A 12,269-nucleotide genomic window follows, 5' to 3' on the forward strand; every position below is an offset into this window, starting at 1 on the left:
AAGGGTTGATGTGGAAAAGCAGTTAATATGGCCTCGTTTGTGCATCTGCCTTAAGTGGGTTAAGTACATGTGAGTAAATGTAGTGTAGCCTCGCTCATCTCACTGCCACCTTCCTCGCTGCAGGTAGGCATATACTACTCTAAAGTGACAAATGACATAAGAGCCGTGAATGATTAATGAGTGACTGATTAAGACCTAGTGAAAGAAGACAGTGTAGGAAGTTTGTTTCATTTAAATAAATATATGAATTCATTATGGGTGCAGTAATGAAGTCTTTTGGCATTCATTGTCTTTGGCAGTTTTTTGCCCTGGGGTAAATGCATGCTGTTAATGTGTCAGTCAAGCCGAGTATGTTTGTCACAATGTGTGTCATTTTGCCCTCTAACACAACTAATAAATATCCACATCATAAAAGATACACAACGCAAAATTTAATTAATACATACATAATTACAATAACCACACCTTCCCCGTTTCAGGTCCTGGCATAGTCCTTTCACAAGCTGCACTGAACCAAGGTAGCACTTGATTGAGTATTCTCTTAAACCTTTAACTAAGTATTGCTAAGACTGGTTTTATGCCTAGACTTTACTTTATTTGTTGCACGGAGGTTTGAAAAGTCCTCTTTGGTCTGAACTGTGACCAACTTAGCAAGTTAAGCCTTTCTTAGTTCAGACTTGCTGGTGCAACTGGATCCAGATGTCCTGTAAATTCAGAAGCGTCAATCTTCTCAAACGTGTACCAGTAAATCGCTGCTGTTGGAACAAAACCTCGTATCTCTGTTTTTGCCGCTTTTTGTTTTTTGACATAATTTGAATTTGCCTGCTGTCCTTTATATTGTGTGTAAATTTCATGATGAATTGACCAAAAGAAATGACCCACAATGACTTTCAGAAAATCTGGTTCAACTGACCTCCATTAAAAGTAAAGTAGGTTTTTACCTTCTCCTGTAAAGTTAAGAGTTTTGGTTATGGCTACATAATAATTAAAATGTTCATGGTATTGCCACGTTAATTAAAGTACACATACAACATGGACATTATGTACTGCAGAACTGTCATAGTATGAAGCAAAGCCTATGATAAACCAGCCAAGCTCCACAAAAACATCTGGATACTCTGACAAATCTATAACTGCAGTTTCCCTCTGGGATCAATAAAGTATTCTGATTCTGATCCTGATCGTTCTTCAGTGGACAATCAAATTGGCCACGTTCACTACAGAAGCCTGAAAACAAGAGGCTTGACTGAGAGCACTAACTCTTGGTTCATTGCAAAATAAAGCAATAATTGACACCTGGCCCAAAGTCACGTTACAGTTCGGTTAATACTGTTTCATGTAAAGCAGTCATTAAATTACAAATCAATGTAATTACGTTATAGTTACTGACATTCTTCTGAAGTCTCCAAGAAAAGAAAGTTAATTATGTTCAATGTTAAAAACTTAAAAATATATTGCATTCATATAAATTATTCATGCCCATCTGTAACTTGCACCTGTCTTTGAGTTTAATTGTGAATGTATCTGCTGTGAATACAGCAAACAACTTTCCACCAAGCAGCATTAGTAAAATTTCTGATTTTAGTCAATCATAACTGGCCATGGTTTACTCAAAATCACGGACAGTGACCAGCCTTTTAATTGGTGTCTGTGATTGGCTATGTGGTCATACTTTATTCGGATGGTCCCCTATAGATGATCGACATATTTGTATCATTAACAAACTATCTGGTGATATTCTGTTGATCATCATCAACATCATGGTTAGGGTTAGGTTTAGGAGTAGGAGTAGGAGTAGGTCTTGCCTTGAGGTTTGGATTAGGGACAGGTTTAGCAGAATCCTTCACACAGCTTCAAGTTCAGTTGCATTTAATAGCCATTTGGTTGAATGTTAGTTAAAGCTACACTGAGCACCTACAAAACACCTACAGTGGACCATCCAAAGAAAGTGGTACCGGCTTTGTCTTTCTAACCGAATTACTGAAAACGACTACTGGCTTTTCCCTTTTGTTTGTGGTAGAGGTTTGGATGGATTTTAGGGAATAAAACAGAGATAAAGTAATAGTTAAATAGTGAGATTATTTACTTTCCCCTCACACCCAAAACTTAATAATATTCTCTGTTTAACGCTTTTTTAATTTGTTAACAATAAACAAAAAAAAAGCAATTATGTATACGTTCATTATAAAAGTGTGCATTATAAATACAACGAACTATTAGGGCTTGCTGTGTTTAGATACAGTATGGGGGCACAGTGGAGTGGTGGGTGGCGCCGTCACAGCAAGCAGGGTCTGGGTTCGATTCCCCGGCCGGGTGACCAGCGTCCTTTCTGTGTGGAGTTTGCATGTTCTCCTCATGTCTGTGTGGGTTTCGCCCCACAGTCCAAAGACATGCAGTCAGGCTGATTGGACATGGTAAATTGTCCCTAGGTGTGAGTGAATGTGTCTGTCTGTCTTTCTGCCCTGTGATGGACTGGCGATGCATGTATGCAGGACTTGTATCCTGCCTTCCGCCCGATGACCACTGGGTTAGGCTTCAGCACCTCCCATGACCCAGAAGGAGAAGCGGCTTAGAAGGCGCGTCTTTAGGTATTTGATTTATAAAAGTACATTTCAGTGAATGAAAACTTTGTTTTGATCCAAAGAGAATTCTATTCCAAAGAAACTGTAACGCAACCAGACGAATCAGATGCTTGCAGTAAAAATTAGAGAGAGAGGTCAAATCCAAAAGGTTCCAAAGACGAAAGAAAGACCATAACAACCAGGCTACCAAATCCAAAGGGGCAGAGACAAACAGACAGGCAAAAATTCCAGGCAATACCTCGCAAAGTAACTGGTCTAAAAGCCTGGGCTTTATACTAAATCTAACTAGACACATGACTAAAAACAACAGGCATACCAGATTAGCATTCAGGAGAATGAGATAGATGATTGGAGTGCTTACAGCGTCATTGGTCATGTAATCCCCCAGAGGGTTCTGGGAGATGGAGTTCATGAGAGTCTCAGAGCCGGAGGGATACGTGACAGAAACCCAAATGAATTAATCTGAAATATCTGAATTCTGTTCAGTTGACAACTGAACTTCATGCTGAAGTAACAAAGTCTGTGCATACTGACGCAACTGTACTTGACAGCCTGGACATGTGTGGAATAATTAAATTAAGTTCATATAATTAATTTTTGGGAGCATATTTGCCAAACATATCCATAACGGCAAGACCAGCACAACAATTTGCATTTATACAGAATTCAATTTGTTGCGTGGGATAAAATGTGTATACATTAATTTATTCATTCAATCCGACTTCAGGACTGGATCTGTTTTTTTTTTTTAATTATTCATTGATTATAAAAATCTAAAATTGCCTGACTTTGTCTGAGTTCATTGCTACATGGCCTGAAAAGACGCTTTTGTCCTCGAGTGAAGGCCATGATCAAAGATGAGGAAAAAAACAAAAAACATGGCCATGCAGTAGTGACAGGTTTCCCTTGCCATGTCACTGCTGAGGTGGCACTGAAAGTAACTGCGTCCCTCGGTAAAGCACTGAGAGAAGTCTCTACAGAACTGTGGAACAGATGTAGCTCAACTCCATTAGTGCTGCACTAGATGGACTGTGGGCTTCAAGAGGGCATCTGCTCCCCTGGGGAGGCTCATCTCTCCCCAAACACACTGCAATCTTCTCCGGGAGCACAAGCCACTTGCCTTGATATACACCTCCACATTAGTCCTTGACAAGGAAAGGTTGTTTTTGATGAAGAGCAGTGCTTTGGTGACAGCCTCCTCTCTCATGAAGAATATTTACACTGTTTGGAGTGGAGGGCTGTAAATAAATGGCTTTGTGCTGAACCGCCAGGCTGAACCCATTCAAACCACAAATGCTTCTTGCCTTGAACAAAGAAAAAGGAAAATACGTAGACCTTCAGGTGGGATTCTCTTACTGTGTCCCAAATGAAGTCAGTACCGAAGGGGTGGGTACAATGTTCCGAATCTTCGGTGGCATTTAATACACCTTTTCCTGGGAGTTGATGCATTTCTGCACCATTCTGAGATTAAGGGCTGGTTGCTATTGAGTTCACATCTTTGACAAAGTGCCGTTTTGAAATCCACCAGACTAGATTCCTCTTTGGTCAAACGTGCTCTTGTGCCTGAAGTAAAGCAACATATCTTCTGAGAGTTGAGAGAGCATATTGAGTTTCTGCTCAATGGCACTTATAACTATAGGAGGACCGATTACAAACCCCTGGCAGTAATGGTTTAGGAGTTGGCTCCTACAGGGCAGAACAATTTTCCCTTCCATTACTGTCTGCTCAATGAGACATCCCACTCAGCTGTCAGACAGATGCCTGACAAGGACTTTACGTGGTCACCCTGAAAGCACGGCAGTAAATACGGCATACTGCAATTGGAAAAAGCCTACTGTCCTCATGACTCATACTGCCACTGTGTCAGTCCGCTGGCTTGACATGTCCAGTACGAGCTCTAAGGTTTAATTAAACGTGCTTACTTCAGGAGGACTAGGAGTGGGCTGTCAGTGGCGCGAGGCTGGAGCGCTCTTACGATTCCTCGCGCTGAGTAATTTATTAAGTCTGTCAAACTGTGATGTGCATTGTCCTGCTTGCACAATATGGTGGAGGGATGTGTTTATTACCTTGGGGTGGTGTTTTTCTCTGCAGATGGCTTGGATAATAGGTAGTCCGGGCTACATAGTGTTTGCATTTCTCACGGTAAGTTTAAAACAAAAGCACATAAAAAGAAAAGTATATGCATGGATGTTCCCAATGTATGGAACATGGAAATATGAATTATTAATAGGCCTACAGTGTATGGCCTTATATGGGAAATCTCATGCCCTGAGGCAGTTCTCCATGTGCTGGTTTGTGTCTTGATTCCTCTGCCTCTTTGCTTAAAATGTTGTTTTCCAGAGAATCCCTCAACACATTCTCAACCTTTAGTTTCTTTGTAGCATGGCATATCTGGCAGCAGACGGGCACTGACTACAGGAAAAAAGTTAAGTAACTATTTCAAAAATGTTGGAAATAAAGATTATCTTGCTGTTCCGTCATGCGACAGTATTGCTAATAAGTTCACTGGAGTAAACAGTGTTGTAAAGGTTATTTTAAAACTGTATTATTACTGGCCAAAACGTTTAATATCTAACCCAATTATGCACTCACCAATCTGATAAATTTCCATTACTATGGATTACTTGCTTTTAAAAAAGTCATTAAGTAAAGTTTTCAAACAAAGTAAACAGGTAAACTGCACATTTTTATGAAAATGATGACACAACTGTCAAAAATATTCCAATAGGATGGATTTAAATTTCAGGGGGGGGCTGATTACGGATCGTGGGGAATAGCTAGGAAGCATTATGTCCCAGAGATGTCTCAGCAGTGAGGTCAACAACAGCCAAGTAGCCCAGCTCATTGTAGCTTCTGCAATCAGAAAGCCACAAAAACACAAATGACAACATCTGCCTAGTTAATTTACTGTAACAGCTGGTAAAGGCTAATTAACCAGAGTCCTTTTATTTTCATAGTTGCCTCTAAATGTCTAAGGCAAAGTTCAGAACTGTGACTCATTTTCTTTACCATGATCAATTCTGTTGCCGACTGTGTAGCAGACAGCTATACCAGAAACTAGCACAGCTCAACTAATGTAGTCGGGAGAAACAGCAGAGCAAGATGAGGCGGTGTTGGACGTTATGGTTAAAAATGGCACTCCATGCCTCATCAAAGGCCTAGTGCAGCCACGTAAACATTGCCATGTAAAATAATGTTTGCTTTGGCAGTCACTTTTATTTACTGGTGCACAGTAACTGAGTATTTGAGTAACTGAGTAACTGAGTAACTGAGTACCTGAGTAAATGTAATTAGTTACTGTACTTTAGTATTTTTGGTGTATCTGTACTGAAGTTTCTCCGTTCTGGGCGACTTTTTCCTTTCACTCCACTACATTTCAGAGTCTAATATCCGACTTTTTCCTCCTACATTTTGAGAAATCTGTCGTTCCTTTTGGTTTCTGTGTGTATAAAAACGTAACATGTCAAAACGAAAGAAGCGCAAAGCCAGAGCACCAATCAGGGCCCAGCGGTCACTTTGTTTAGAGCTGGTTTTGACCTGTTGGTCATACCGACTCTGAAGATCAGACACGTCTGGCGAATGGTGTTGGGTTCATTTCTGGCTGATTCCAGGTTGTTCAGCTGTTCTTCTGTCACAGCTGCCGACTGAAAAGCTGCTCAGTGGAGACGACAGTTTAGGAATTCAGTGTAAGGAGCTGGAGAACGAACTGCCGGCTGAGCAGCGAGTGGGCGGAGCTCGTTACTCTGACGTAGCAACGAGCTGCTCGTTAAGGAGCTCTAATTAGGAGGAAGGAGCTGAACATTAAAACATATTAAAGCCGCTTTCACGGCCAGTTTATTCATTTCTTACTGTATTTATTTAACTGCTGTATTAAAGCAGTAGAGCACTCGAGGAGGGAGTTATCACCAATAACATCACGGCTGGGATTTTGCTTGTGCTGTGATGTTTTGCAATAACGCACTACCTCTCCTGTTCTATTGCTTAAGTAACAATACATCATAGGCTGAACAGGCCATTGGAATAAACACTAAGTGGACAGCTGTTTATTCATAAACCAATAAGACCTAAGCAGGGCTTGACCTAGTGTTCAGGGTCTGTCCCATCACCGCTCGGCTCAGCTCCTCTTCCCATTTTCACTGCTCTATTTCTGCCACCGCTCTCACCTTTTGGTCCTCATCCATCTGGACTCTATATCTACCAGCTTGGTCATCTCGATCAGAGACCCTTTCCCTTGCACCGATTGGATTCGTATGCCAAGTTGACCCAGAGAGTCCAGAATAGATCGTCCTGTAAAATCCCTGCAGTCACTTTCTACTGGCAACTCTCCAAGTCTAATTTAATGATAATTAATGATTTCTAGCCTGACTACTTTCGCTACACGTTCATTACGATGTGAATGTAAATGGCAGAATGATTGGATATAATTCCTGCTGTGAGTGTCATCGTGCTCACAAATGAAACAACAAGAGGAAAAAAACAAAACGCAAATACAGCTTTTTAAGTTCTCTTGTTAATTATGGTTTAGTCATCAAAGACATGCTCTAATTTCTCACTGAGAAGTTCATTACTGCTTTTTTCCCTGAATTGTGGTTGTACGGGTCTGTAAAGGCTCCGATTCTTTCCTCTCTTCCTTGTGAAGCAGTTAATAAAAGGGAATTCTACGGTTTTTTAAATGTTTTCTGTGTAATTCAAACACTGAAATGTAAACGCAGCTAATCAGTGGTTTGATGTGAAATGTGCCATTTTAGAGAGACTTGTCTGAAGAGCTCGAAGGGGAATTCCACGGATTTTTCCAGATTTCGGCATTGTTCAGCCACCGAGACTCTTAAAGATGGTTCTTTAGTAAAGAGAATTGTTCTATGTGGCGCAAAAAACATCAAGCTTGTAACAATAGAAGAACCCTTTTTGATGGTATTTAGAACCCTTTTCAAAACGCTGACACAGAACCATCTACAGCACATTCTCCATGCAGATGGTTCTTTGAGCGTTCATGGTTCTATATAGAGCCACTGAAGAACCATTGATCTTTTTTAGGAGTGTTGGCTTCATGTGAAATGTTGGAATCTTACTGACCTGGATTTCCTTACAGTGGTGGTGATAGGAACCAGAAGTCACGGTGACAAAGCATTTTAATTGCAAACCATTGATCCTCCATGTCATCTATTTTTATATGTACTGATAATAATAAATAGTAGTACATTGTCATGCCTTTGACCGTCTCGGATGAAAGACGGGACTCAATCTCCCAGAACGCTCTGGGAGATCACATGATAGAGCAAGGAGATTCGGACTCTAGCTCGGCAGACTCCACCCCCCAGAATGCTACACAGGATCACATGACGCCACCGTGGTCCTATCAGAGATCATGATCCCCAGACTGTTGACGGTTCTCACCTGTGCCTATTTACAATGATGAGGCACTAGAGTGTATATAAACTCAGACTGAACTTCCTAACGTTGGGAAGTATCGTATCCATGCAATCACTGAGCGTTCTACTGCTGTTTTATTTGCCTTTTCCGTGTACCGACCTGATTTCGTGCATTTCCCGGTTTGGATTTCTGCCTGACCCTTTTGTATTCTCCCTTCTTGGATCTGACCTGTGTTTGACTATTTTTCCCTGGACTCCGACTTTGATTTGTGATTTGCCCTCTCTGGATATTAAAACCTCATATCTTCTTATCCGCAAGCGTCTGGTACTCTGTCGCCACGTCACATTCATATTTTAGTATTAGTACTAAAACAGTAGTAAATTTGAACATTACTTTGCCTCCTTGAAGTCTTTTCACAGCACTTTTGCGTGACAACTTTCTAGGAGGGCCCTTTAAAGGGCGTTAAACACTCCAGACTTTTGGTTCCTATCACCACCACTGTAAACAACTCAATTGGCTTCACCAGAACAGAGAATTTCACACGAAACCGCTCTGAATGACTTTACTTACATTTCAGGGACTGAATGAATTATGCAGACGTCGATGAAGTTCCCCCTTAACACCTGTAAAAGGTTTCCTCATAGAAGATTATCAAAGAGAGAGATTATGAATATGCAGCTAGATGCAAAGTCCATTCATGGCATTGTGCACGGTATTGGGTGGCAAAGCGAAGTGGCCATTTGGATGGTGAAGAAAACGGTTATATTTGCACCAGCATTAGTCCCTGGCATTGCACCAGCAATTAGTCCCTCAGATTCTCATTGACTTTACCTGCTTTTTGCAGCCAGCACAACCTGAACAGATTATTTTAAAGCTATTTTTGAAACAATACATTTAGCCTATGTCTCATGCCTAAAAAAGGTTTCTGTAGACTAGTAAACCTTTAAGGGATTTGCAGTAGCCCTGAAATTGATTTTTGGTGATTGGCAACTGGCATTTTTGGCCTTTTCTGAGAGTTTTGAGATCTGAGAGGGAAAATCCCAGCAAGCCGAAGATCTATCTGTTATAAACAACACTAGAAACTCTTCTCCTTGGCTGTTATTGAAAAGTGCACAAATAGAGTTGCAGCCTTGTCAGTGTTTCACACATGGATTTTACACCTTGCTGGGCTGCTAAACTGACATCTTGAGCTCTTTTTTACTGGGCTTTCAAACCCAAAGCATGGTCTACACTGACCCTCCTCCTTCCCCCCCTGTCAGCGCAGCACTTATCAGTTCTCCCAGCAAACGTGCCTGGCTTTGCTTTCAGGCCATCTCCTCCAGCCTCCCAGGGGCTCCCTGAGCATTCCTTTGTGAAACAGATGGGCAGGTTAATACTGTACTAGGCTGTTTAGCGGTGCTCCAAACAGTCTTATCGCCGCCTGGCAACACCCGGATTGTTGCGAGGGGATTGTACTGTCCAGGCTGCGTGTTGTGTATCGGGTGAGAGGATGAGGAGCAAAGGGGTCCTCCGTGGTGCGGCCTTATCGAGGTTTTAGCAGCCACACTCACTCCAGGCCCATTCCAAAGCCTGTAGAAGCTCCTCGGATTTGCACGCTCTCCAAGCCTTTGGTCCCACCTGGCACGCTGTGAATGGGCATCATTACCGTGGTTATAGCTGGTTATCGGGTCGATAAACAGGGAAACAATGCCGGGCCCTGTCGTGTTGTGAGGCGCGTCATGCGGTAGGTTTGTTACAAAGGTTATTTGAGGGTGGGATTGACGTAATCTGCTCAGCGTCCTTTCAGGATGAAGCGCATTACCATGTCGCATTGTTTCAGAACACCGCAACAGGGACTAAGGAAGCAAGCGCTCAACCACGAGCCGGGTTTGCGGCCCACAGGCAGCCCCTTATTTTAATGCGTTTTGGCCTAAAACTGCTGTTTACTTTTCATTTGTTATGTTATGCCAGTATTTCAGCAGCGCGGCATCACATCTCTCAACCTCATCGGCTTGACTGTAGGTCGTTTTTGTGTTTATCAATGTTCTCTCACAATACCCAGAATGCATTACTTAACTACATCACTGGGAGTCCCTGTGGTGTCAACCAATTCTGACTGCTACCTTCGCCAATAATCTATAGGCTATCGCTGCTGTTGGAACAAAACCTCGTATCTCCAAAACGTTAACTTTACAGGAGAAGGAAAAAACATACTTTACTTTTAATGTAGGTCAATGGAACCAGACGTCTTTCTAAGCAAACATTAGCTCTCCGTCTTCCTTCCGCGGCAACAATTAACCAAAAAAAGACACTTCAGAAAAGCCCATAGCTGACGTTCAGGCTTTTCAGCTCCTCCCACCTTCAAGATACAGAAGCTTTTGCATTTGCATATGTACACAATTAAGAAAGACGGTTCTGCAAAGGTTCTTAGTGAAGAAAATGGTTCTACCTAAAATTATGAACACTCAAAGAATCCTTGGCATGATCAAAGTGTTCGTAGCATCGTGAAATGATTCTTCAGATTGACGGACAAAAGCACTGTAGACAGTTCCGGTTCCATATAAGACCTGTGTGAAAAAGGGTTCTGTATAACATGAAAAAGGGTTCTTCTTCTTTTACAGGCTTGACATTGTAACAAAAGCAAAACCCTTTTCAAAAAGGTGCTCTACAGAACCACACGCAGTGCTCTGCAGTTCTCAGTTGTAAGAAGCCTTTCATGATGCAAAGAACCCTTTAATCATGCAATTTCATGGTTCTACATACAGACATGCTCTTTACTAAAGAACCTCTAATGAACTATTTAAGTGCAGCGATGGTTCAATTTGTTTCCAACCTTGGAAAACCGTACGGAATAGCCATTGCAACCCGAACGAGTTCAAAGGCATTTATGAAAAAATTAAACGTGGAAAGTTTTAGAATTAAAAAGCCTCTTTTTTGCAACATGACTTTGGATAAATGATAACAACAAACAAAGAAGTTGTCTAATGAGCTTTTTTAGCTTTTTCCACAGCCATGTTACAAAAAAAGAATTTGCAATCATGGCTGGTGATAAAAGCATGTCATTTGAAATTGATTATTTTTCCCCAAAAGCGCAGATTCTAAACTTTCAATCCATGTAAGATTGGTATTTGTTAGCATAAGAGGAGGTATTTCATAATCAATTGAGTTTGATAAAGAAAAAATAGTGCCCCGTCTTGCTGAAGGAAACCATTGTTTATATTTTTAACACTCATCACTGACATGGAAACAAGCGGGGACAAGTCAGAAGAACCTGTAGGTGCACAATGTTAGTGAAATGCAATTGACTATGTAATTTATGATGTATTTATTATGTAATTACATTTAATTAGCCAAGCAAAACGGCAATAACAACTGTATTGTCAACTTCATTAAGTCTACAGTTCATAACCTATTATCAATGGGCTTGCAAGGAAGTGTCAATTGCATGTAGAAGCGAACAGGGTGGGAAACTGCAGAGCGTGCCAGACTTTCAAACTAAGCAGTTCATTATTTCTACAGCTTTTGACATCTTTCCACTTGGAGCAAGTGAGTGAGGACCACCTGGGTTAGTCTGACCTGAGGGCAAAACTTCTCAGTGCATTTCCTTCTGTGTAAAAATGTCAAGGTTATATAAATATGCAATTCACTAAATTACTAAAGTGTCTCTCTAATGATAGTAGAAATAAATAAATAAAGAATTAGCCACAGGACGGGATGCATCTTTCAGCTAATGGGTGAGAGCAGAATTTGAGTACACGCTGATTTAATAGTTCAACAAGCACCTTAATTAAATTTAAGATGTGAAAAGTGTTAAAGATGTTCCAGGGCAGGATCACCTGGGAATTGTGTCAAACTAGGTTTGAAACAAGGTTTGTAGGTTTGTAGTCAAGATGCTCCAAAGAACAGAAGTCATTTAATTAAGTCCCTATAGTTGCCATTAACATCCATGCTTCTGAGGATTATGCACAAAATGCTGAAAAGCTGACATGCACTTTCTTTCCAAAAGGTAATCACAGGTTTTTTTTTTAAAGCACCCAATTACTGTAAATCAGTTAAGGGGTCCAAGCACCGCAAGCTACTCTAAATCTTGTGGGCTTTAAAAATAAAAAAAAAACAAACATGTGCCGGTTACAGCCGCTCACAGCTGATGGTGCAGATGTGAAAACCATCACCATGAAGACTTTTTATTCAAGACAGGTTGACATGACTGCTGCATTACATCAAGTTGACAGATGTGTTTATATCAAGGAAAAAACTCTTTGATGGCAACAATCTGCAGAGGGTCTCATGAGATGGTATGAATGATCCTGTCCTCCAATACATGCATTTTCCTCCAGA

This window comes from Pygocentrus nattereri, chromosome 21 (genome assembly GCF_015220715.1).
Source record: "Pygocentrus nattereri isolate fPygNat1 chromosome 21, fPygNat1.pri, whole genome shotgun sequence".
Classification (NCBI taxonomy): domain Eukaryota; kingdom Metazoa; phylum Chordata; class Actinopteri; order Characiformes; family Serrasalmidae; genus Pygocentrus; species Pygocentrus nattereri.